This window comes from Pristiophorus japonicus, chromosome 2 (assembly GCF_044704955.1).
Source record: "Pristiophorus japonicus isolate sPriJap1 chromosome 2, sPriJap1.hap1, whole genome shotgun sequence".
NCBI classification, from domain to species: Eukaryota; Metazoa; Chordata; class Chondrichthyes; family Pristiophoridae; genus Pristiophorus; species Pristiophorus japonicus.
In genome coordinates this window covers 17,822,825-17,848,069 of record NC_091978.1, presented here as the reverse complement: position 1 = coordinate 17,848,069, position 25,245 = coordinate 17,822,825, and the positions used below count along the sequence as shown (strand labels likewise).

General features: G+C 45.6%; 1 protein-coding gene across 2 annotated transcripts in view; it reads left to right on the top strand.

The window, feature by feature from the left end:
* The window catches only part of LOC139236054 (dedicator of cytokinesis protein 2-like), a 1,544,097-nt gene that overhangs the window by 43,283 nt on the left and 1,475,569 nt on the right, over positions 1 to 25,245 (top strand). The window lies entirely within an intron of this gene.

Below are 25,245 nucleotides of genomic sequence, written 5' to 3'. Positions count from 1 at the left end.
CACCTAGAATGAGCTACTTCTTGGAAATCTTTTTTAAATGTGGTGAGAATGAATGAGCATGAGCAGGATGAATGAACTGGGCATCACCTGCAGTCACCAGCTTTTGTCTTGTAAGCTGAACACTCCAAAATCAGTGGGGCCTTGTATTGTACGCTTTATTAAGATTATGGATCTATTGAGCCTGGAAACAAAGTAGGAGAGAGGACAGGGGAAATCAGGATGTAACAATTAGTTTTATTCCCCAGTGGTTCAGTGGGGAGCACCCTCACCTCTGAGTTAGAAGGATGTAGGTTCAAGGCCCACTCCAGAGACTTGAGCACAAATATCTAGGCCGACACTCCCAGTGCAGAGCTGGAGGCAGTTCAGAGAAGGTTCTCTAGGTTGATTCTGGAGATGGGGGCAGGGATTGACTTATAAGGAAAGGTTGAGTAGGTTGGGCCTCTACTCATTGGAGTTCAGAAGAATGAGATGTGATCTTATCGAAACGTATAAGATTATGAGGGGGCTTGACAAGGTAGATGCAGAGAGGATACTTCTTAGCATAATCTTAGAATAAGGGGCCGCCCAATCAAAACTGAGATGAAGAGGAATTTCTTCTCTCAGAGGGTTATAAATCTGTGGAACTCTCTGCCCCAGAGAGCTGTGGAAGCTGGGTCATTGAATATATTTAAAACAGAGACTGACAGTTTTTTAACCGATATGGAAATAAGGGGTTATGGGGAGCGAGCGGGCAGGGAAGTGGACCTGAGTCCATGATCAGATCAGCCATGATATTGAATGGCGGAGCAGGCTCGAGGGGCCGTATGGCCTACTCCTGCTCCTATTTCTTCTGTTCTTATAGAGGTGCCGTCTTTCAGATGAGACATTAAACTGAGGCACCATCTGCTCTCTCAGCTGGACGTAAAAGATCCCCTGGCACTATTTCGAAGTAGAGCAGGGGAGTTATCCCCGGTGACCTGACCAAATTGGCTGCTGTGTTTCCTACATTACAACAGTGACTACACTTCAAAAAGTACCTCATTGGCTGTAAAGTGCTTTGGGATGTTCAGAGGTCATGAAAGGTGCTATATAAATGCAAATCTTTCTTTTCTTTCCTCCACATGCTCGAAAGGCCTCCTTCTGTGCTGTAACTATTCTATGCTTCACTGCTGCAGGTGTTGACTGCTTGCTGGGTTGTTCCACAGTTAAAAAGAAATAAAGACTTGCATTTATATGGTGACATCACGACATCCATAAAGCTGTTTACAGTAAATGAAGTACTTTTGAAGTGTATTCACTGTTGTATTGAAGCAAACACAGCACCCAATTTGCACTAACAGCAGTGAGATAATGACTGGATAATCTGTTATTTAGTGTTGTTGGTTGAGGAATAAGTATTGGTGAGGACACAAGAGAGAACTCCCCTGCTCTTTTTCAAAATAGTACCATGTCACCTAAGAGGACAGACAGAGCCTTGGTTTAACAGATATGACATGTGGCCTTGATAGTCATGCTGGAGAGAAGTACTTCGCTGTAGCCTGCTCTGCCATTCAATAAGATCATGACTGATCTGATCTTGGCCTCAACTCCACTTCCCTGCCCATTCCCCATAAACCTTCACTCCCTGACTGTTCAAAAATCTGTCTATCTCCATCTTAAATACATTCAATGACCCAGCCTCCACAGCTCTCTGGGCACAGAATTCCAAAGATTCACGACCCTCTGAGAGAAGAAATTCTTACTCATTTCCTTTTTAAATGGGTGACCCCTTATTCTGAAACTATGCCCCCTTGTTCTAGATTCCCCAAGAGGGGAAACATCCTCTCTGCATCTACCCTGTTAAGCCCCCTCAGAATCTGATATGTTTCAATCAGATCGCCTCTCATTCTTCTAAACTTCAATGAGTTTAGGCCCAACCTGCTCAACCTTTCTTCATAAGTCAACCCCTTCATCTCAGGAATCTATCTGAGAGTAAGCCTAACAACACAGAAGAGGTGTTGAACTGCGGCAGGTTTTTCGAACAGTGCGGGCTACAGCAAGTAAACATTAATTTGTTTTATCTCGCCCAGTTACAATACCAGCAGACTTGTCAATTCATTGACCCGACCCGACTTATCCTGGAATCTTACGGTGTCACGCTTTAACTGTGCTTGCAGCTGCAGGCATCATAGAGGAATTTTCAGAATATATATGCATATACACATTGTAAATGAGACAGCAAAGCTTCACAATGATAATTGGGGTTAGGCATTTCGAGGTGCATTTAAAATTGCTTTCTTGATTGTGTGTCGAATGACGGCCTGTTTGATAGTCTTCATCAGCATAGGCGGTCCCTCAAATCGAGGATTACTTGCTTCCACGCCAAAAAGGGATGAGTTCACAGGATTCAATGAAGGATCTAATATTCCAGATCCCGAACTACATCTTGAAGAGTGGAAGATGCCTGTGCGTGGATTTTTTTAATGTGTGGTGACCGTTGCACACCAGCCATCACATGGGCTTGACAGAGCTAGGTCTTGGTCCAGTAGCAAGGATTACCCAAGACGATTGGAGACCAGCTCTGCTGCACGGACCTAGTGCGCACACATATCGCAGTGTGGGCTGGCCCGTGTTGCCCCAGGGCCCTCGCCTCAGCTGGGCCCCGAACTCACGCTTCTCCTGGGCCCCGATCATGTTGCTCTACGAACTCTCGCCGCTCCTTCGCCCCAACCTTGGCGCTCCTGCTGTACCTGCCCACGCTTCAATCAGCGACCTGGATTTGGGTGACATCAAATCCAGTCGCCCACTTCACAGCTGTCGCCCTCCTGCAGCAGCACACACTGTATCTTGTAGTGGCATGCCTCTACGCTCTTCTTAAGGCCCCGAACTGCCTCTGGTGTTGCTCATAGGCCGGGGCCGCGTGGCAACACCAGAGGCAGGTCGGGGCCTTGAAAAGAGCGCGGAGGTGGTGGACCTGGCATTGATAGTCTTAAGGAGCAACTGACTGCTTAAATGCAATTGGCGGGCAATAGTCATACAAAGTGGCACTCTTGCAAAAATGAATGTGAATCACTGCTCTTGGCATCTGATCAATTTGTTATTTTCTTATAGTTTTTGCGGCTCAATGATTTTTTTTGTTTATTATTAATTCTCGGGATGTGGATGACGTTGGCACGGCCAGCATTTATTGCCCATCCATGATTGTCCAGAGAACTGTGTCTGTAAACTTGAGGTCATCCAAAAACTCGGTTGCCCGTGTCAAATCTCGCACCAAGTCCCGCTCACCCATCAACCCAGTGCTACATTTGCTTTTCAGCTCTTTAAACCGATTTCAAGTTTATCTTTAATAAAGTGTTCTGTATAAATGGATATAAGGGCAGGGAATGGTCATGTTAATGGAGCAGCAATCCAGAGACCTGGACTAATGATCTGGAAACATGAGTTCCAATCAAACCACAGAAGCTGGGGAACTTAAATTCAGTTAATTAAATAAATCTGGAATTAAAAAAAAAACTAGTATCAGTAATGGTGACCAAGAAACTCCTGGATTGTTACAAAAACCCATCTGGTTCACTGATGTCCTTTAGGGAATGAAACCTGCCGTCCTTATATTCTGGCCTACATGTGACTCCAGATCCACAGCAATGTGGTTTACTCTCAACAGCCTCGCAAGCCACCCAGTTGTACCAAACCGCTATGACAAAGTCAGCACTGTGGGAGTACCTTCACCACGCGGACTGCAGAGGTTCAACAAGGCGGCTCACCACCACCTTCTCAAGGGCAATTAGAGATGGGCAATAAATGCTGCTCCATAAGAACATAATTCCTCCCCATTTCCATTTTAAATGGGCGACCCCGAATTCTGAGACCATGTCCCCTAGTTTTAGTTTCCCCTATGAGTGGAAATATCCTCTCTGCATCTACCTTGTCGAGCCCCCTCAGCATCCTATATGTTTCAATAAGATCACCTCGCATTCTTCTAAACTCCAACCTGCTCAATCTTTCTTTCATAGGTCAACCCCTTCATCTCAGGAATCAGTGAACCTTCTCTGAATTGCCTCCAAAGCAAATATATCCCTCCTTAAAATTATATCCACATCCTTTGAACGAATAAAAAAATTATACCTCTGCTATACAATCTGGTACAACTCCATGAAGTCCCCTTAGTAGACTCTTTTTGAAGTTAAAAGACCCAAGTGCCTCCAGCCTGTCCTCGTAACTGTAATGTTAAACTTAAGAATTCATAGTAACTCAATGCTGTTAGGAACTAGTTGGTTTATTAACAAAGGTTTAACAATCACACTATACATTACCAGTTCATCCACTACCTCATCGTGGATGGCCTAGACTCAACTGACTGGGATTTTATTGAGTCTTGCTGGCATCATGTGACTGGCTAAGCCACTCACAATGCAACAGCTCTACAACTATTTTGGTAAAACTTTTAAATCAAGTTCCCTTTTTTTAAGGACACCAAAAGCCACAAATAAACAATTAAACATTAAAGAGATATTGTCAAATCAAATTAAATTAAAATGTTGATCCCTGTTGAGCTAATGCACTTCAGTCCCTCCGGTGCACACGTCTTTCAGAAGGCCGCGAGCGTACCGGAGGACACCGCGTGCTCCATCTCCAGCCTGGCGCGAATGTAGCCGCGGAAGAGAGGCAGGCAGTCGGGCTGAATGACACCTTCAACCGCTCGCTGCCTGAACCAGTTAATGGCCACCTTGGCCAGGCCCAGTAGCAGTCCTACGAGGAGGCCCTCCAACCTGCCCTCTCCCCTCCGCACCGGGTGCCCAAAGATCAGGAGCGTGGGACTGAAGTGCAGCCAGAAATCGAGGAGCATCCCCTTCAAATAATGGAAGAGGGACTGCAACCTCGCGCACTGTGCATACACGTGGAACACGGACTCCTCCAAACCGCAGAAATTGCAGGCGGCCTTGGAGGCAACAAGCTCTACAAACCTATGAGCATACTCACAGGTGCATACATTACATTAACCGTTTTCTCTGATGCTAATGATGAGTCTGGTGGACCTTCTCTGTATTGCCTCCAGACTTGAATGCCTCTTTGCGCCTCATCATCAGAACTGGACACAGAACATCTTCAGAACATTGGCTGCGCTCCAAGTAGTTAGTCTCGCTATTGGCCAAAGGAAATAAATTACCATAATATTCATCTTTCCCTCGGCTGCATATCCCTGTTACTTAATAGCCCTTCTTTCAATAGAATAGTATTTTAGCATTTTGATATGTTTTTCTATAGTTTTGCTGTTTAGTATATCCACGGGATGGTTACATTATTCATATCGCTTGCTATTTCTAATTTCTTGCTTGATTACCTGCTGTCAATCGCTTCTTCCCCTCCACATGAAGTTTAAATAACTTTCATTAGCATTTTCCATATTCTGCAGCCATGACTACTGTAGCTGACTCCTTCTTTCTAAGGGCCTCCATACTGTGATACTCTTTACCTCCCTCAGTCTATCATACAATCTACAGGCTTGTAAAATCCTGGTTCCTTAGCCCACAGCCACAGCTTCGTGACTTCTCTCACCTTCTTCTCTACTGTTGCCTATCCTTGCCGATGCCCTGCGTGACAGGCCTTCACCATAGTTTCTCAATAAAAATATAAATGAAGCTGGTCCTGACCTAGAAACATAGAAACATAGAAATTAGGTGGAGGAGCAGGCCATTCGGCCCTTTGAGCCTACACCGCCATTCAATAAGATCATGGCTGATCATTCAACCTCAGTACCCCTTTCCTGCTTTCTCTCCAATAACTTTCTGCAGTTGCAAGTCACCCTGCAGTTTCTTAGCATCCTCCTCACAGCTCACACCACCACCCAGCTTAGTGTCATCTAGACTCCCCAGCTTTGTCTCTTGCCAATAACCGAGTGATTTGCAGATGTGCAGAACCACTTCATGAAGCACAGTTTCTATTTGAGTATTCACTGGAGTTTAGAAGAATGAGAGGGGATCTCATAGAAACATATAAAATTCTGACGGGACTGTACAGGTTAGATTCAGGAAGAATGCTCCCGATGTTGGGGAAGTTCAGAACCAGGGATCATAGTCCTAAGAATAAGGTGTAAGCCATTTAGGACTGAGATGAGGAGAAACTTCTTCACTCAGAGAGTGGTTAACCTGTGGAATTCTCTGTCGCAGAGAGTTGTTGATTCCAGTTCGTTAGATATATTCAAGAGGGAGTTAGATGTAGCCCTTATGGCTAAAGAGATCAAGGGGTCTGGAGAGAAAGCGGGAAAGGGGTACTGAGGTGAATGATCAGCCATGATCTTATTGAATGGTGGTGCAGGCTCAAAGCGCTGAATGGCCTACTCCTGCTCCTATTTTCTGTGTTTCTAGAACCAGGGGTCACAGTCTCAGGTTAAGGGGTCGACCATTTAGGACTGAGATGAGGAGAAACCTCTTCACTCAGAGGGTTGTGAATGTTTGGAATTCTCTACCCAAGAGGGCTGTAGATTCTCAATCGTTGAGAAGGTTTATTAACAAAGATTTAACAATCATACTACATGTTACTAGTTCAGCCACTAGGCTCACAACTGCATACCTCATCGTGGATGACCTAGACCCAACTGACTGGGGTTTTATTGAGTCCTGTGAACATCATGTGACCAGCTAAGCCACTCACAATGCAACAGCTGTACAACTATTTTGGTAAAATTAATAAATCAAGTGCCCCTTTTTTTAAGGGCACCAAAACCTATGCAGGGAGACAGAGGGAAGTAGAATGGGGGCAGAAGCAAAAGATAGAAAGAAGAAAAGTAAAAGTGGAGGGCAGAAAAACCTAAGGCAAAAAGCAAAAAGGGTCACATTACAGCAAAATTCTAAAGGGGCAAAGTGTGTTAGAAAGACAAGCCTGAAGGCTCTGTGCCTCAATGCGAGGAATATTCGGAATAAGGTGGACGAATTAACTGCGCAGAAAACAGTTAACTGGTATGATGTAATTGGCATCACGGAGACATGGCTCCAGGGTGACCAAGGCTGGGAACTCAACATCCAGGGGTATTCAACATTCAAGAAGGATAGACACAAAGGAAAAGGAGGCGGGGTGGCAAAGAGGAAATTAATGCAATAGTAAGAAAGGACATTAGCTTGGGTGATGTGGAATCGGTATGGGTGGAGCTGCGGAATACCAAGGGGCAGAAAACGCTAGTGGGAGTTCTGTACAGACCACCAAACAGTAGTAGAAAGGTTCGGGACAGCATCAAACAAGAAATTAGGGATGCATGCAATAAAAGTACAGCAGTTATCATGGGTGACTTTAATCTACATATTGATTGGGCGAACAAAACTGGTAGTAATGCGGTGGAGTTGGATTTCCTGGAGTGTATTAGGGATTTCTAGACCAATATGTCGAGGAACCAACCAGGAAGCTGGCCATCCTAGACTGGGTGATGTGTAACGAGAAAGGACTAATTAGCAATCTTGTTGCGCGAGACCCCTTGGGAAGAGTGACCATAATATGGTAGAATTCTTTATTAAGATGGAGAGTGACACAGTTAATTCAGAAACTAGGGTCCTGAACTTAAGGAAAGGTTACTTCGATGGTTTGAGGTGTGAATTGGCTAGAATAGACTGGCAAATGATACTTAAAGGGTTGACGGTGGATAGGCAATGGCAAACATTTAAAGATCACATGGATGAACTTCAGCAATTGTACATCCCTGTCTGGAGTAAAAATAAACGGGGAAGGTGGCTCAACCGTGGCTAACAAGGGAAATTAAGGATAGTGTTAAATCCAAGGAAGAGGCATATAAATTGGCCAGAAAAACCAGCAAACCTGAGGACTGGGAGAAATTTAGAATTCAGCAGAGGAGGATAAAGGGTTTAATTAAGAGGGGGAAAATAGAATATGAGAAGAAGCTTGCCGGGAACATAAAAACTGACTGCAAAAGCTTCTATAGATATGTGAAGAGAAAAAGATTAGTGAAGACAAATGTAGGTCCCTTGCAGTCGGATCCAGGTGAATTTGTAATGGGGAACAAAGAAATGGCAGACCAATTGAACAAATACTTTGGTTCTGTCTTCACGAAGGAAGACACAAATAACCTTCCGGAAGTACTAGGGGACTGAGGGTCTAGTGAGAAGGAGAAACTGAAGGAAATCCTTGTTATGGCGGGAAATTGTGTTCGGGAAATTGATGGGATTGAAGGCCGATAAATCCCCGGGGCCTGATAGTCTGCATCCCAGAGTACTTAAGGAAGTGGCCCTAGTAATAGTGGATGCATTGGTGATCATTTTCAAACAGTCTATCGACTCGGGATCAGTTCCTATGGACTGGAGGGTAGCAAATGTAACACCACTTTTAAAAAGGGAGGAAGAGAGAAAGTGGGTAATTAGAGACCGGTTAGCCTGACATCAGTGGTGGAGAAAATGTTGGAATCAATTATTAAGGATGAAATAGCAACAAATTTGGAAAGCAGTGACAGGATCGGTCCAAGTCAGCATGAATTTATGAAGGGGAACTCATGCTTTTCAAATCTTCTGGAATTTCTTGAGGATGTGACTAGTAGAGTGGCCAAGGGAGAACCAGTGGATGTGGTGTATTTGGACTTTCAAAAGGCTTTTGACAAGGTCCCACACAAGAGATTGGTATGCAAAATCAAAGCACATGGTATTGGGTGTGGATAGAGAACTGATTGGCAGACAGGAAGCAGAGAGTTGGGATAAACGGGTCCTTTTCAGAATGGCAGGCAGTGACTAGTGGGGTTCCACAGGACTCAGTTCTGGGACCCCAGCTCTTTACAAGATACATCAATGATTTGGATGAAGGAATTGAGTGTAATATCTCCAAGTTTGCAGATGACACTAAACTGGGTGGCGTGAGCTGTGAGGAGGATGCTAAGAGGCTGCAGGTTGACTTAGACAGGTTAGGTGAGTGGGCAAATACATGGCAGATGCAGTATAATGTGGATAAATATGAGGTTATCCACTTTGGGGGCAAAAACGCAAAGGAAGAATATTATCTGAATGGTGGCAGATTGGGAAAAGGGGAGGTGCAACGAGACTTGAGTGTCATGGTTCATCAGTTATTGAAAGTTGGCATATAGGTACAGCAGGTGGTAAAGAAGGCAAATGGCATGTTGCCTTCATAGCTAGGGAATTTGAGTATAGGAGCAGGGAGGTCTTAGTGCAGTTGTACAGGGCCTTGGTGAGGCCTCACCTGGAATATTGTGTTCAGTTTTGGTTTCCTAATCTGAGGAAGGACTTTCTTGCTATTGAGGGAGTGCAGCGAATGTTCACCGGGCTGATTCCCGGGATGGCTGGACTGACATATGAGGAGAGACTGGATCAACTGGGCCTTTATAAATTGGAGTTTAGAAGGATGAGAGGGGATCTCAATGAAACATACAAGATTCTGACGGGACGGGACAAGTTAGATGTGGGTAGATTGTTCCCGATGTTGGGGAAGTCCCGAACCAGGGGACACAGTCTTAGGATAAGGGGTAGGCCATTTAGGACTGAGATGAGGAGAAACTTCTTCACTCAGAGAGTTGTTAACCTGTGGAATTCCATGCCGCAGAGAGTTGTTGATGCCAGTTCATTGTATATATTCAAGAGGGAGTTAGATATGGCCCTTACGGCTAAGGGGTATGGAGAGAAAGCAGAAAAGGGGTACTGAGGGAATGATGAGCCATGATCTTATCGAATGGTGGTGCAGGCTCGAAGGATCGAATGGCCGACTCTGCACCTATTTTCTCTGTTTCTATCTAACCCACAAATGAACATTTAAACATTAAAGAGATATTGTCAAATCAAATTTTGATCTCTGTTGCACTGATGCACTCCAGTCCCTCCGGTGCCCACTTTTGACTCTCAGGGAATCAAGAAATGTAGGGATCAGGTGGGAAATGGAGTTGAGGTAGACAATGGCTTTGGCTGTTTTAGCAAAGGTCAGAAACTGGTTCACTGAGGTGGTCGACTTTGCAGGACTGAAAACCTCTTCACACTTCTCGATGAACTAATGTTGCTCAAGTATAGGAATGAATAAGCGTTTATTTTGGGATATACCTAAAGCTGTGTTGATACCAGCAACAGGAAGTGTGGTTATTTAGCAGCACTGACTGCATGTTTATTGGTGCAGCACTGTGTGTAGCAGACCAGTTCACTTACTGGCTTAACACACATTGGTCAGCTGCCTGGGGCTCTAAGCTCCGGAATTCCCATTCTAAACCTATCCACCTCCTTATCTCTTTTTCCTTCTTTGAGACTCCTCTTTGACCAAGCTTTTGGTCACCTGTCCTAATATTTCCTTATGTGGCTCGGTGTCAAAATTTTGTTTCAGAACACTCCTTTGAAGCGCCTTGGAACGTTTTATTACATTAAAGACGCTATATAAATACAAGTTGCTGTTGTAACTTGCCACTAAAATGAGCAAACTCACTTGTGGCAGAGATTCACCAGAATGAGACCGATTCTAAAAGGGTTAAATTATGAGGACAGGTTACATAGACTAGGCTCGCATTCCCTCAAGTATAGAAAATGGTGATCTAATTGAGATGTTTGATGAGTCACGGAGATGGTAGTGTTTGGGCTGGAAATTGGCCACCTATGCACCTCCCGTTGGCGCCTCTGGGGGGGCGATAACGGGGCGCTACTGGCTCTGCGACCGGACGCGGAAAGAGTAACGACACCCGCGAACTTGCCGTGGGGGTTTGCAGCGGGAGTAACTCCTAGCACCACGATCTTCTGCGCCTGGAGACCATGACGTCATCCGGCTGCGCGTCGCCCCCCCGGTAGCGCCCCGTATCCGAACTTCAGGTTCCGCCCCCTGCAGCATCACCGGGCGACGACACCGACAGCTGCAGGAGGCGTTGGTCGGGAGGCCAGATGCTTGGGGAGCGGTGTTTAAAGGCAAGACCGCTTGTGTCAAGGAAAAATTTGTTTGCAGTCCTTCGGTAAAATGTTCGGCATTTTCTTCGGCCAGGATTGATCAGCCCTGATCAGCACTATGTTAAAGTGCTTGGGATCGCGGCTATGGTCGGCGACATCGGATTTCATGCAGAGCCTGATGGCACTCACCTTTAAGGGAGGGAAGGAGCCTCCAATCCCAGCAGTGCTGCCCTCGATATTGGGCAGCACTGCACCACTACTGCCCCTCCTGCCGGCTTTAGCACTCCAAGGGAACTGGTAGCGCTTGATTTAGCATGCCACGCCATTTCTCCCTCAGAGAAACTATTTCCTCTGGTGGGGGGAAAGTCCAGAACAAGGAGGCAAAACAGTAAAATTCGAGCTAGGCCGTTCAGTGGTGATGTCAGGAAGCACTTCTTCTCTTAAAGGATTAGTGGAAATCTGCAACCCAAAAGCTGTTGAGGCTGGGGCGGTGGTGGGGGGGGGAGGGGCGAGGGGGTCAGTTGTTAGGCCAGGGTATTAGGGGTTACAGAACCAAGGAGATAAGATACGGAACAGCTACGATCTAATTGAATGGTGGGAACAGGCTCAATGGGCTGAATATGGTCTCCATATTTAAGGAAGGATATACTTGCATTGGAGGCTAGAGGTTAACTAGGTTGATTCCGAGATGAGGAAAGGTTGAATAGGTTGGACCTATACACATTGGAATTCAGAAGAATGAGAGGTGATCTTATTGAAACATAGAAGATAATGAGGGGGCTCGACAAGGTAGATGCAGAGAGGATATTTCCACTCATAGGGGAAACTAAAACTAGGGGGCATAGCCTTAGAATAAGGGGCCGCCCATTTAAAACTGTGATGAGAAGGAATTTCTTCTTTCAGAGAGTTGTAAATCTATGAAGTTCTCTGCCCCAGAGAACTGAGGAGGCTGGATCATTGAATATATTTAAGGTGGAGATAGACAGATTTTTGAGCGATAGAGGTATAACGGTTTATGGGGAGCGGGCAGGGAAGTGGAGCTGAGTCCATGATCAGATCAGCCAGGATCTTATTGAATGGCGGAGCTGGTTCGAGGGGCCAAATGGCCTACTCCTGGTCCTATTTCTTATGTTCTTATGTTCCTGTTCCTACGTTCCTGTAACCATCAGACACCTTACTGGAGCAGGCTGCTCTCTTTGAAGTGGGAGTTCTTCACATTATTGGTGGGTACTGGAAGTGCTAAAGCATTTCATTCCTCCCTTGATATCATTCCTTGCCTCCATGAACATAAAAATTCACTGCAGCCAAAAAAAATCATGTTAAGGAAGAAGGAGTAAAGTGCTGAAGCTCAGTATACCGCGGGGAGGTTAAGTAATTTTGCTGTTGTTGTTGATATAAGGGCAAATTTCTATTTAATGCCGGCACTAGTCCAAAGCATGCTTCATTCAGCTATTTCCTCTTAATAACATGCAAGCAGACTCCAGAGTTATAAAGATCCAGCATCTTCTGGGGAACAGTGTAATAAGTTAAATCAGCAGTGAAAAATGACACAGCTCCCCTTAGAAATAACTTCTTCCTCTTCTTTCTTCTTGCCTCAGATAATATTCGTATTAAGCTGGCATGTTTTATTTGCCTATTTTGTTAGCAATGCTCTCCTGGCCCGTTTCCTCTCTTCCGCACTCCATCAAACTGAGCTCATCCAAAAGAAGGTATTATGTCTGTAGTGTACTTATGAATGACTCCACGAGGCAATGTGCTGTACTCAAACTGTAGTGATCTTGGTCCTTTATTGGTAATTCCAGAGTGAGGCAGCCGCATGGTGGCTCCCGTTTTATACAGCCCCTGACACCAGGGCAGGAAACCCCGATCTCCACTAGTTGCACCCTCTAGTGGTGCCAGCATGTATATACACAGTGTAAACCTTATTGAAGGTACATCAGGTAAACAAGTCTCCATCTTATGAAACTATACAGTGACTACACAGAGAGCATATCTATAGTCTGCATATATAACATCAGTCTCCCCCAAGTTCTTTGTGCCAATTACCGTTGCACTATGTGCTCTGGCTTAGCTCTCCCCAGACTTAAGTGCCAATAGCCCTTGCACCTTGGCTGTGCTTTGGCTTGGCTCTCTCCCTGTTAAACCCCAAGTCCTTTTGCCACAACGTTGGGTTGTGGTTACCAGTTTGGATGGTTCGATGATGCAGTGGAGGTTCCACTGGGTTCTGGGTGTGATCCATGTGTGTGTCCATGGCTACATGCATCCATTTCCCCCCCCCGCCCCCCCCACCCCCCTCCGCTCCCCACAGCGAGATCATGCAGCTGACCCGTTACATTGACATACAGGATCAGACACAAAAAAAGGAAGCAAAAAAAATTTTTTTTTATAGTTTGTTTCGTTACAACTTGGTTCAGTGACTTACATTCATTATGTTTTACGGTCGTGCGCCAGGATTGGGTAGATTGCATTCATGGTTCAATCATGGTCAGTACTGAGGCAGCAGTACAGGTATGCGAGGACATAGAAACATAGAAACGTAGAAAATAGGTGCAGGAGTAGGCCATTCGGCCCTTCGAGCCTGCACCACCATTCAATGAGTTCATGGCTGAACATGCAACTTCAGTACCCCATTCCTGCTTTCTCGCCATACCCCTTGATCCCCCTAGTAGTAAGGACTTCATCTAACTCCTTTTTGAATATATTTAATGAATTGGCCTCAACAACTTTCTGGGGTAGAGAATTCCACAGGTTCACCACTCTCTGGGTGAAGAAGTTTCTCCTCATCTTGGTCCTAAATGGCTTACCCCTTACACTGTGACCCCTGGTTCTGGACTTCCCCAACATTGGGAACATTCTTCCTGCACCTAACCTGTCTAAACCCATCAGAATTTTAACGTTTCTACGAGGTCCCCTCTCATTCTTCTGAACTCCAGTGAATACAAGCACAGTTGATCCAGTCTTTGTTCATATGTCAGTCCCGCCATCCCGGGAATCAGTCTGGTGAACCTTCGCTGCACTCCCTCAATTGCAAGAATGTCCTTCCTCAGGTTAGGAGACCAAAACTGTACACAATACTCCAGGTGTGGCCTCACCAAGGCCCTGTACAACTGTAGCAACACCTCCCTGCCCCTGTACTCAAATTCACTCGCTATGAAGGCCAACATGCATTTGCCTGCTGTACCTGCATGCCAACCTTCAATAACTGATGTACCATGACACCCAGGTCTCGTTGCACCTCCCCTTTTCCTAATCTGTCACCATTCAGATAATAGTCTGTCTCTCTGTTTTTATAACCAAAGTGTATAACCTCACATTTATCCACATTATACTTCATCTGCCATGCATTTGCCCACTCACCTAACCTATCCAAGTCGCTCTGCAGCCTCATAGCATCCTCCTCACAGCTCACACTGCCACCCAACTTAGTGTCATCCGCAAATTTGGAGATACTACATTTAATCCCCTCGTCTAAATCATTAATGTACAATGTAAACAGCTGGGGCCCCAGCACAGAACCTTGCCGTACCCCACTAGTCACCGCCTGCCATTCTGAAAAGTTCCCATTTACTCCTACTCTTTGCTTCCTGTCTGACAACCAGTTCTCAATCCACGTCAGCACACTACCCCCAATCCCATGTGCTTTAACTTTGCACATTACTCTCTTGTGTGGGACTTTGTCGAAAGCCTTCTGAAAGTCCAAATATACCACATCAACTGGTTCTCCCTTGTCCACTCTACTGGAAACATCCTCAAAAAATTCCAGAAGACTTGTCAAGCATGATTTCCCTTTCACAAATCCATGCTGACTTGGACCTATCATGTCACCTCTTTCCAAATGCGCTGCTATAACATCCTTAATAATTGATTCCATCACTTTACCCACCACCGATGTCAGGCTGACCGGTCTATAATTCCCTGTTTTCTCTCTCTCTCCTTTTTTAGAAAGTGAGGTTACATTGGCTACCCTCCACTCCATAGGAACTGATCCAGAGTCAATGGAATGTTGGAAAATGACTGTCAATGCATCCGCTATTTCCAAGGCCACCTCCTTAAGTACTCTGGGATACAGTCCATCAGGCCCTGGGGATTTATCGGCCTTCAATCCCATCAATTTCCCCAACACAATTTCCCGACTAATAAGGATTTCTCTCAGTTCCTCCTCCTTACTAGACCCTCTGACCCCTTTTATATCCGGAAGGTTGTTTGTGTCCTCCTTAGTGAATACCGAACCAAAGTACTTGTTCAATTGGTCCGCTGCTATTTCTGGCCAATTTGTATGCCACTTCCTTGGCTTTAATACTATCCCTGATTTCCCTTGATAGCCACGGTTGAGCCTCCTTCCCTTTTTTATTTTTACGCCAGACAGGGATGTACAATTGTTGTAGTTCATCCATGCGGTCTCTAAATGTCTGCCATTGCCCATCCACAGTCAACCCCTTAAGTATCATTCGTCAATCTAACCTAGCCAATTCACGCCTCATACCTTCAAAGTTACCCTTCTTTAAGTTCTGGACTATGGTCTGTGAATTAACTGTTTCATTCTCCATCCTAATGTAGAATTCCACCATATTATGATCACTCTTCCCCAAGGGGCCTCGCACAATGAGATTGCTAATTAATCCTCTCTCATTACACAACACCCAGTCTAAGATGGCCTCCCCCCTCATTGGTTCCTCGACAAATTGGTCTAGAAAACCATCCCTTATGCACTCCAGGAAATTCTCCTCCACCGTATTGCTTCCAGTTTGGTTAGCCCAATCTATGTGCATATTAAAGTCACCCATTATAACTGCTGCACCCTTATTGCATGCACCCTAATTTCCTGTTTGATGCCCTCCCCAACATTACTACAAGTGTTTGGAGGTCTGTACACAACTCCCACTAACGTTTTTTGTCCTTTGGTATTCTGCAGCTCTACCCATATTGATTCCACATCATCCAAGCTAATGTCCTTCCAAACTATTGCATTAATCTCCTCCTTAACCAGCAATTCTACCCCACCTCCTTTTCTTTTTATTCTATCCTTCCTGAATGTTGAATACCCATGGATGTTGAGTTCCCAGCCCTGATCATCCTGGAGCCACGTCTCTGTAATCCCAATCACATCATATTTGTTAACATCTATTTGCACAGTTAATTCATCCACCTTATTACAGATACTCCTTGCATTAAGACACAAAGCCTTCAGGCTTGTTTTTTTAACACCCTTTGTCCTTTTAGAATTTTGCTGTACAGTGGCCCTTTTTGTTCTTTGCCTTGGGTTTCTCTGCCCTCCACTTTTCCTCATCTCCTTTCTGTCTTTTGCTTTTGTCTCCTTTTTGTTTCCCTCTGTCTCCCTGCATTGGTTCCCATCTCCCTGCCATGTTAGTTTAACTCCTCCCCAATAGCACTAGCAAACACTCCCCCGAGGACATTGGTTCCGGTCCTGCCCAGGTGCAGACCGTCCGGTTTGTACTGGTCCCACCTCCCCCAGAACCGGTTCCAATGTCCCAGGAATTTGAATCCCTCCCTGCTGCACCACTGCTCAAGCCACGTATTCATCTGCGCTATTCTGCGATTCCTACTCTGACTAGCACGTTGCACTGGTAGCAATCCCGAGATTACTACTTTTGAGGTCCTACTTTTTAATTTAGCTCCTAGCTCCTTAAATTTGTTTCGTAGGACCTCATCCCTTTTTTTACCTATGTCGTTGGTACCAATGTGCACCACGACAACTGGCTGTTCTCCCTCCCTTTTTAGAATGTCCTGCACCCGCTCCGAGACATCCTTGACCCTTGCACCAGGGAGGCAACATACCATCCTGGAGTCTCGGTTGCGGCCGCAGAAACGCCTATCTATTCCCCTTACAATTGAATCCCCTATCACTATCGCTCTCCCACTCTTTTTCCTGCCCTCCTGTGCAACAGAGCCAGCCACGGTGCCATGAATTTGGCTGCTGCTGCCCTCCCCTGATGAGTCATCCCCCCCAACAGTACCCAAAGCAGTGTATCTGTTTTGCAGGGGGATGACCACAGGGGACTACCTTCCTTGCACTGCTCTTCCTGCTGGTCTTCCATTCCCTATCTGGCTGTGGACCCTTTCCCTGCGCTACGACCAACTCGCTACACGTGCTACTCACGTCATTCTCAGCATCGTGGATGCTTCAGAGTGAATCCACCCTCAGCTCCAACTCCGCAACGCGGTCCGTCAGGAGCTGGAGGCGGATACACTTCCCGCACACGTAGTCGTCAGGAACACTGGAGTCGTCCCTGAGTTCCCACATGGTACAGGAGGAGCATAACACGTGACCGAGCTCTCCTGCCATGACTTAACCCTTTGATAAGCAACAATAATGCCAAAGTTTACTCACTGTTATATAAGAGAAAAAAGAAAAACGACTCACCAATCACCAGCCAATCACTTACCCCCTTGGCTGTGACGTCACCTTTCTGTGCGTGAATTTTTTAACGTGTGGTGACCATTGCACATCAGCCACCACACGGGCTTGACAGAGCTAGGCCTTTATCCAGTGGCAAGGGTTAGCCAGGATGGCTGGAGACCACCAGCTCTGCTGCATGGACCTAGTGCGCACACATCTCGCAGTGCGGGCTGGCCCATGCTGCTCCTGGGCCCTGGGCTCTTCTGGGCCCCGTACCCTCATTCACCGCACCTCCACCATGATGTTCCAGGGCCCTGCACTCCAGCTCTATTTATAGCCCCGATCTGCGGTGATGTTCTCACACAGGTCGGGGCGGCCCACAATGTTCCACGGCCCGGCGCTCCAGCTCTATTTATAGCCCTTTCTCTCTACTATCCTTATGTCATCCTTTATTATCAGGGCTATCCCTCCTGCTTTACCATTCTGCCTGACTTTTTGAAATGTTAAGTGCCCTGGAACATTTAGTTCCCAACATTGGTCACCTTGCAACCAAGTCTCTGTAATGGCTATTGGAGCAAATCCATTTATCTCTATTTGTGCTACTAGTTCGTCTATCTTGTTATGAATGTTCTGTACATTCAGGTAAAGAGGCTTTAATTTAATTTTTTTACTATTATTCTCTGCTGCACCTTATCATTAAACTCTCTGTCCCTTCCTGTCACACTCTGCTTATTTTTACCCAAATCGCTACACTGCTCTATTGCATTGACCTTTCTCTTTAGATATCTACATTTCCCCTGACCTGATGCCTTCTGTATGCATTCTCCCTTCCCTCAAAGTACTTATGAATGATTCCATGAGGCAATGTGTTGTACGCAAACTGTAGCGACCTTGGTCCTTTACTCATAACTCCAGAGTAACGCAGCCGCATGGTGGCTCCCCTTTTATACAGTCCCTGCCACCCGGGGCAGGAAACCTCAGTCTCCACCAGTTGCACTCTCTAGTGGTGCCAGCATGTATATACACAGTGTAAACCTTATTGATAGTACATCAGGTGAACAAGTCTCCATCTTATGCAACGATACAGTGACTACACAGAGTATATCTGTAGTTTGAATATATAACAGAGGGAATGTGTTTTTTTCTCTTTGTATTCCAAAAGCTCATTTTGATAAGCGATACAAATGATAAATTCAGAAGGAACTGGGCATGCTCAGAATGTTGTAACTCGCACCAAGTCCCATTCACCCACCACCCCCCTGTGCTCGCTGACCTACATTGGCTCTGGTAACACCTCAATTTTGAAAATCTCATCCTCGTGTTCAAATCCCTCCATGGCCTCAGCCCTCCCTATCTCTGTAACCTCCTCCAGCCCTACGCCCTCCAAGATCTCTGTTCTTCCAATTCTGGCCTCTTGTAAGACCCTGATTTTCATCGATTCAACATGGGTGGCCGGACCTTCAGCTGCCTAGGCCCTAAGCTGTAGAATTCCCTTCCTAAACCTCTCCACTGCTCTCTCTCCTCCTTTAAGAGGCACCTTAAAACCTATCTCTTTGTCCCAGTTTTTGATCACCTGCCCTAATATCTCCTTATGTGGCTCGGTGTCAACTGTGTCTGATAACGCCTTGGGACATTTTACTACATTAAGGGCATTATATAAATGCAGGTTGTTGTTGTATACACCTACAAGCCACAGGCCATGGAATATTAACCTTTAACTGACTATTGCATTCTCTTCAAATTACCTTCTTCCGCCACTTTAACACAACAGGCAGGGTTTGTAAATAGGGAAATCAGTTTGGACTCTATGTCACGGACTCTGGGCCTGTCACTGGTTTCTATTCCGGTATCAGTAGTTTCAGCTAATCTCTTAAGCAGTTTTGGTTGCCGGTGTATTTTTTAAATTAAAGTTAAACCACCGCTTGTCTGTATTTGCTGGCATGCTAGTGGGACAATTGACTCCATTATCGTCTTTCAGATGAGACTTTAAACCGAGGCCCCGTCTGCCCTCCACTGGCACTATTTCGAAGTGAGCAGGGGAGTTATCCCCAGTGTCCTGGGCCAATATCTATCCCTCAACCAACATAACAAAAACAGATTATCTGGTCATTATCACGTTGCTGTTTGTGGGAGCTTGCTGAGCGCAAATTAGCTGCAGCGTTTCCCACATTACAATAGTGACTACACGCCAACAGTACTTCATTAGCTGTAAAGCACTTTGAGATGTCCGATGGTCGTGAAAAGGGCTATATAAATGAAAGTATTTCTTTTGTTACGATATAGACCAGATCTCTATGTCTTAAGCATATGTACTTCTTTCATCTTCCAATGGCGTTAACACCACTAGAGACATCATCTGATTCATCAGCTGATTTATTTCAAGTTCAGGACACAATGTATTTGTTATGTATGAATAAAGAGTCTGACTGGATACTGTGAGCTCAAAGTCAAGTGTCACCTTAGTCTTTTATTGCAGGTCTCTAGAGTGTCTCTCCAGCCTGTGAGGCCGCCTTAAGTACCTGTGCTCCCAAGGGATTGTCCCCTTGGGACTCCAGGGGATGAGCCCTCTGGTGGCTATACAAGGTATATACAGGTTTACATATATAACCGTATTGATGAAGGCAACTTGGTATAAATAGTTTAGAAACTGAGGAAAGTTGGAACATAGGAACAGGAGTAGGCCATTCAGACCCTCGGGCCCATTCCACCATTCTGTATCTTAACTCCACTTACCCGACTTGGTTCCCTAACCCTTAATACCCTTGCCTAAGAAAAATGTATTAATCTCAGTTTTTAATTTTCGAATTGGCCCCCAGCTTTTTGGGGCACAGAGTTCTGTAATATATGCATCTGTGAGGGTGCTCACAGGTTTGTAGAACTGTTGACAATAGATTTTTAAGTCTGTTCAGGCCGGCTGTAATTTCTGCGGTCTGGAGGAGTCCGTGTTCCACGTTATTTTGAGTGTGTGAGATTGCAGCCCTTCTTCCTCTTTACTCCTCAAATTTTGACTGCACTTCAGTCCCACGCTCCTGATCTTTGGGCATCCTGTGCGGAGGAAACCGGGCAGGTCGGAGGACCTCCTTGTAGGACTGCTCCTGGGCCATTAACTGGTCCAGGCAGGGGGCAGTCGAGAAGGTTATTCAACCCGAATGCCTGCCTCTCTTCCGCGGTTATGTTCACGCCAGGGTGTCCCTGGAGATGAAGCACACGGTGTCCATCGGTATGCTCGTGACCTTCCGCGAGAGGTCGGCACCGGGGGGACTGGAATGCATCATCACCCACGGCAACCAAATTTTAATTTGATTGTTTTTTTGTTCCAAAGTTATTTGTTAGTTTGTCGGTTCCGGTGCAAACTTAATAATGGAGTACTTGATTTATAGTTTTGCACTAAAATAGTTGTAGAGCTGTTGAGTGGGAGTGGCTTAGCCAGTCACGTGATGTTCACAAGACTCAATAAAACCCCATCCACTTGGGTTGAGGGAATCCACCATGAGGCAGGTGGTTGTGAGCCTGGTGGATGAACTGGTAATGTGTAGTGTGATTGTTAAACCTTTTGCTCATAAACCAACTTATTCTTAGTAGCAATGTGCTGCTTTGATTTCTTAAGCAAAGAAGCCATGAAGCAAATACATTACAAGTTCAAGATTTCCACGACCCTTTGTGTGAAAAAGTGCATCCTGAATGTCCTGGCTCTAATTTTGTTCTGGACTCCCGAAAGAGCTAGTGTGCACTGGCCTAATTTGAAGGATTCTTACTCAATGCGGGAAGAAAAATTGGCTCTGCCACCGGCCTTGTTGATAATGCAGAAGCTATAATGTCCTCACAGCCTTTCTGCTGCTTTTAATTCCTTTACAGTAATTTTGCTGCTTTACTCAATTCGAGGGCTTGCTTTTAATTCTCCCTCCCCCACTTCCCACTCGCCCGACGAGGACAATTAAAATTGAGCGCGGGACTTACTCATTCCTTTACCACCCCCCAGTGACTGATCAAAAGATTGGATAGGCTGGGTTTGTTTTCTTTGGAACAGAAGAGGCTGATCTGGAACTTACTGCCTGAAAGGTTGGTACAACTCATTTAAAAGGTACTTGGATATGCACTTAAAGAGCTGTAACCTACAGGGCTATGTACTGGAAGGTGGGATTAGGCTGGGTAGTTCGTTTTTGATTCTACGACAACGATTTTAAATTGCAGACGGCAAGGACACCCGAATCCACGCCAAGATGGTGGGTCCGCTTTAAATATGCAGATCAGGCTCCAATTATGTCATGGGTGCCCAATCCTTAATTTTAACCTGAAGCCTGAATGGGCGGAAGCAATGGAGGCTTCCCCCACCAGGCCAGACCTCGAGCTGGATCGAGGGCCACGAAGAAGCCCAGTAAAGTAGGTTTTTAATTTTATTTTAAGGTTTCCTTGGTGGGGCAGGGAGGGACAGGAGGGCTCCACTGAACCCCACGCTAGGAAACCGTGGGCCTCCATTGCCCCGATCGCAATCAACTTACTAGAGTGCTGGAGACAGTTGCCGTGAGTCCCTGGTGACGGCCTCCTGCCCGACTAGGCGGTGAATCCTGCCAGGTTCGGGCCACACTCGGAGCCTGAATATTAAAGTGAAACCCCAGAGTTCATTCCCCAGACTGATTCCTGGAATGGGGGGGATTCTCTTATGAGGAGAGATTGAGTAGACTAGGCCTATATTGTCTAGAGTTTAGAAGAATGAGAGGTTATCTCATTGAAGTATGCAATATTCTTACAGGACTTAACAGGGTAGATGCAGGGAGGATGTTTCCTCTGGCTGGGGTGTCTAGAATCAGGAGTCACAGTCTCAGGATACCGGGTAGGAAATTTAGGACCGAGATGAGGAGACATTTTTTCACTCAGAGGATGGTGAACCTGTGGAATTCTCTGCCCCAGAGGGTTGTGGAGGCTCAGTCGTTATATTTTCAAGATAGAGATCGATAGATTTTTGTATATTAAGGGAAATCATCATCATCATAGGCAGTCCCTCGAAATTGAGGAACTTGCTTCCACTCTAATGTGAGTTCTTAGGTGACTGAACAGTCCAATATGGCAATTACAGTCTCTGTCACAGCCGATAACGGACATAGGGACAACACCACCACCTGCAAGTTCCCCTCCAAGTTACACACCATTCTGACTTGGAAATATATTACTGTTCTTTCAAATTCCCGGAGCTCTCTCCCTAACAGAACTGTGGGAGCACCTTCACCACACGGACTGCAACGGTTCAAGAAGGTGGCTCACCACCACCTTCTCAAGGGCAATTAGGGATGGGCAATAAATGCCGGCCTTGCCAGCGACACCCACATCCCTAGAGTAAATTAAAAAAATATATTGAACTCAATTAAGTTGCTGTGCCATTGGTATGGTCGCATCATGTAGTTTCATCGTTGTTATCTCGCTTTTCACTGAAACCTGTCGTGAGAGGAAAGAGATGGCAGCGGTGGTCACCTGGTCACATGATTTAGACAAGGAAAATGTTGAATTGGTAGCTTTTTTCGCTGTACCAAAAATTTCACTAATTACTCATATCACGAAAGGATTTCAGATGGTGTGGAAATTGGGCAGATAGGACCAGGGCCCCTAGTTCAGTTCAGTTTCTGTTTTGTGAGGTAGGAGGTGCTAGGCAGCCAGCAAGCAGTTTCCCGTTGGTAGAGGGAAAAATTCTCCTTTTGACAAGGTCACTATTCAACTCCTTCACAGCAACTTCCTTAAACATTTCCTGTTTGCTATTTGTAGCAAAGTCGTAAATATGAGTATCAGAGAGAAAGAACCTCTTATACATCTTTCACACCCTCAGGACATCCCAAAATGCCTCATAGCTAATGCATTATGTTTTCAAATAGAGTCACGATTGTTAAGTAGACAAACAGAGCTGGCAATTTGGACACAGCAAGGTTCCACAAACAGTAATGAGATAAATGACCTGTTAAATGACTGGGTGTTGTGTAATGAGAGAGGATTAATTAGCAATCTCGTTGTGCGAGGCCCCTTGGGGAAGAGTGACCATAATATGGTGGAATTCGACATTAGGATGGAGAATGAAACAGTTCATTCAGAGACCATGGTCCAGAACTTAAAGAAGGGTAACTTTGAAGGTATGAGGCGTGAATTGGCTAGGATAGATTGGCGAATGATACTTAAGGGGTTGACAGTGGATGGGCAATGGCAGACATTTAGAGACCGCATGGATGAACTACAACAATTGTACATCCCTGTCTGGCGTAAAAATAAAAAAGGGAAGGTGGCTCAACCGTGGCTATCAAGGGAAATCAGGGATAGTAGTAAAGCCAAGGAAGTGGCATACAAATTGGCCAGCAATAGCAGCGAACCCGGGGACTGGGAGAAATTTAGAACTCAGCAGAGAAGGTCAAAGGGTTTGATTAGGGCAGGGAAAATGGAGTACGAGAGGAAGCTTGCAGGGAACATTAAGACGGACTGCAAAAGCTTCTATAGATATGTAAAGAGAAAAAGGTTAGTAAAGACAAACGTAGGTCCCCTGCAGTCAGAATCAGGGGAAGTCATAACTGGGAACAAAGAATTGGCAGACCAATTGAACAAGTACTTTGGTTCGGTATTCACTAAGGAGGACACAAATAACCTTCCGGATATAAAAGGGGTCAGAGGGTCTAGTAACAAGGAGGAACTGAGGGAAATCCTTATTAGTCGGGAAATTGTGTTGGAAAAATTGATGGGATTGAAGGCCGATAAATCCCCAGGGCCTGATGGACTGCATCCCAGAGTACTTAAGGAGGTGGCCTTGGAAATAGCGGATGCATTGACAGTCATTTCCCAACATTCCATAGACTCTGGATCAGTTCCTATGGAGTGGAGTGTAGCCAATGTAACCCCACTTTTTAAAAAAGGAGGGAGAGAGAAAACAGGGAATTATAGACCGGTCAGCCTGACATCGGTAGTGGGTAAAATGATGGAATCAATTATTAAGGATGTCATAGCAGCGCATTTGGAAAGAGGTGACATGATAGGTCCAAGTCAGCATGGATTGGTGAAAGGGAAATCATGCTTGACAAATCTTCTGGAATTTTTTGAGGATGTTTCCAGTCGAGTGGACAAGGGTGAACCAGCTGATGTGGTGTATTTAGACTTACAGAAGGTTTCGACAAGGTCCCACACAAGAGATTAATGTGCAAAGTTAAAGCACATGGGATTGGGGGTAGTGTGCTGACGTGGATTGGGGGTAGTGTGCTGACGTGGATTGAGAACTGGTTGGCAGACAGGAAGCAAAGGGTAGGAGTAAATGGGTACTTTTCAGAATGGCAGGCAGTGACTAGTGGGGTACCGCAAGGTTCTGTGCTGGGGCCCCAGCTGTTTACATTGTACATTAATGATTTGGACGAGGGGATTAAATGTAGTATCTCCAAATTTGCGGATGACACTAAGTTGGGTGGCAGTGTGAACTGCGAGGAGGATGCTATGAGGCTGAAGAGTGACTTGGATAGGTTAGGTGAGTGGGCAAATGCATGGCAGATGAAGTATAATGTGGATAAATGTGAGGTTATCCACTTTGGTGGTAAAAACAGAGAGACAGACTATTATCTGAATGGTGACAGATTAGGTAAAGGGGAGGTGCAACGAGACCTGGGTGTCATGGTACATCAGTCATTGAAGGTTGGCATGCAGGTACAACAGGCAGTGAAGAAAGCAAATGGCATGTTGGCCTTCATAGCGAGGGATTTGAGTACAGGGGCAGGGAGGTGTTACTACAGTTCTATAGGGCCTTGGTGAGGCCATACCTGGAGTATTGTGCACAGTTTTGGTCTCCTAACTTGAGGAAGGACATTCTTGCTATTGAGGGAGTGCAGTGAAAGTTCACCAGACTGATTCCCAGGATGGCGGGACTGACATATCAAAAAAGACTGGATCAACTGGGCTTGTATTCACTGGAGTTCAGAAGAATGAGAGGGGATCTCATAGAAACGTTTAAAATTCTGACGGGTTTAGACAGGTTAGACGCAGGAAGAATGTTCCCAATGTTGGGGAAGTCCAGAACCAGGGGTCACAGTCTAAGGATAAGGGGTAAGCCATTTAGGACGGAGA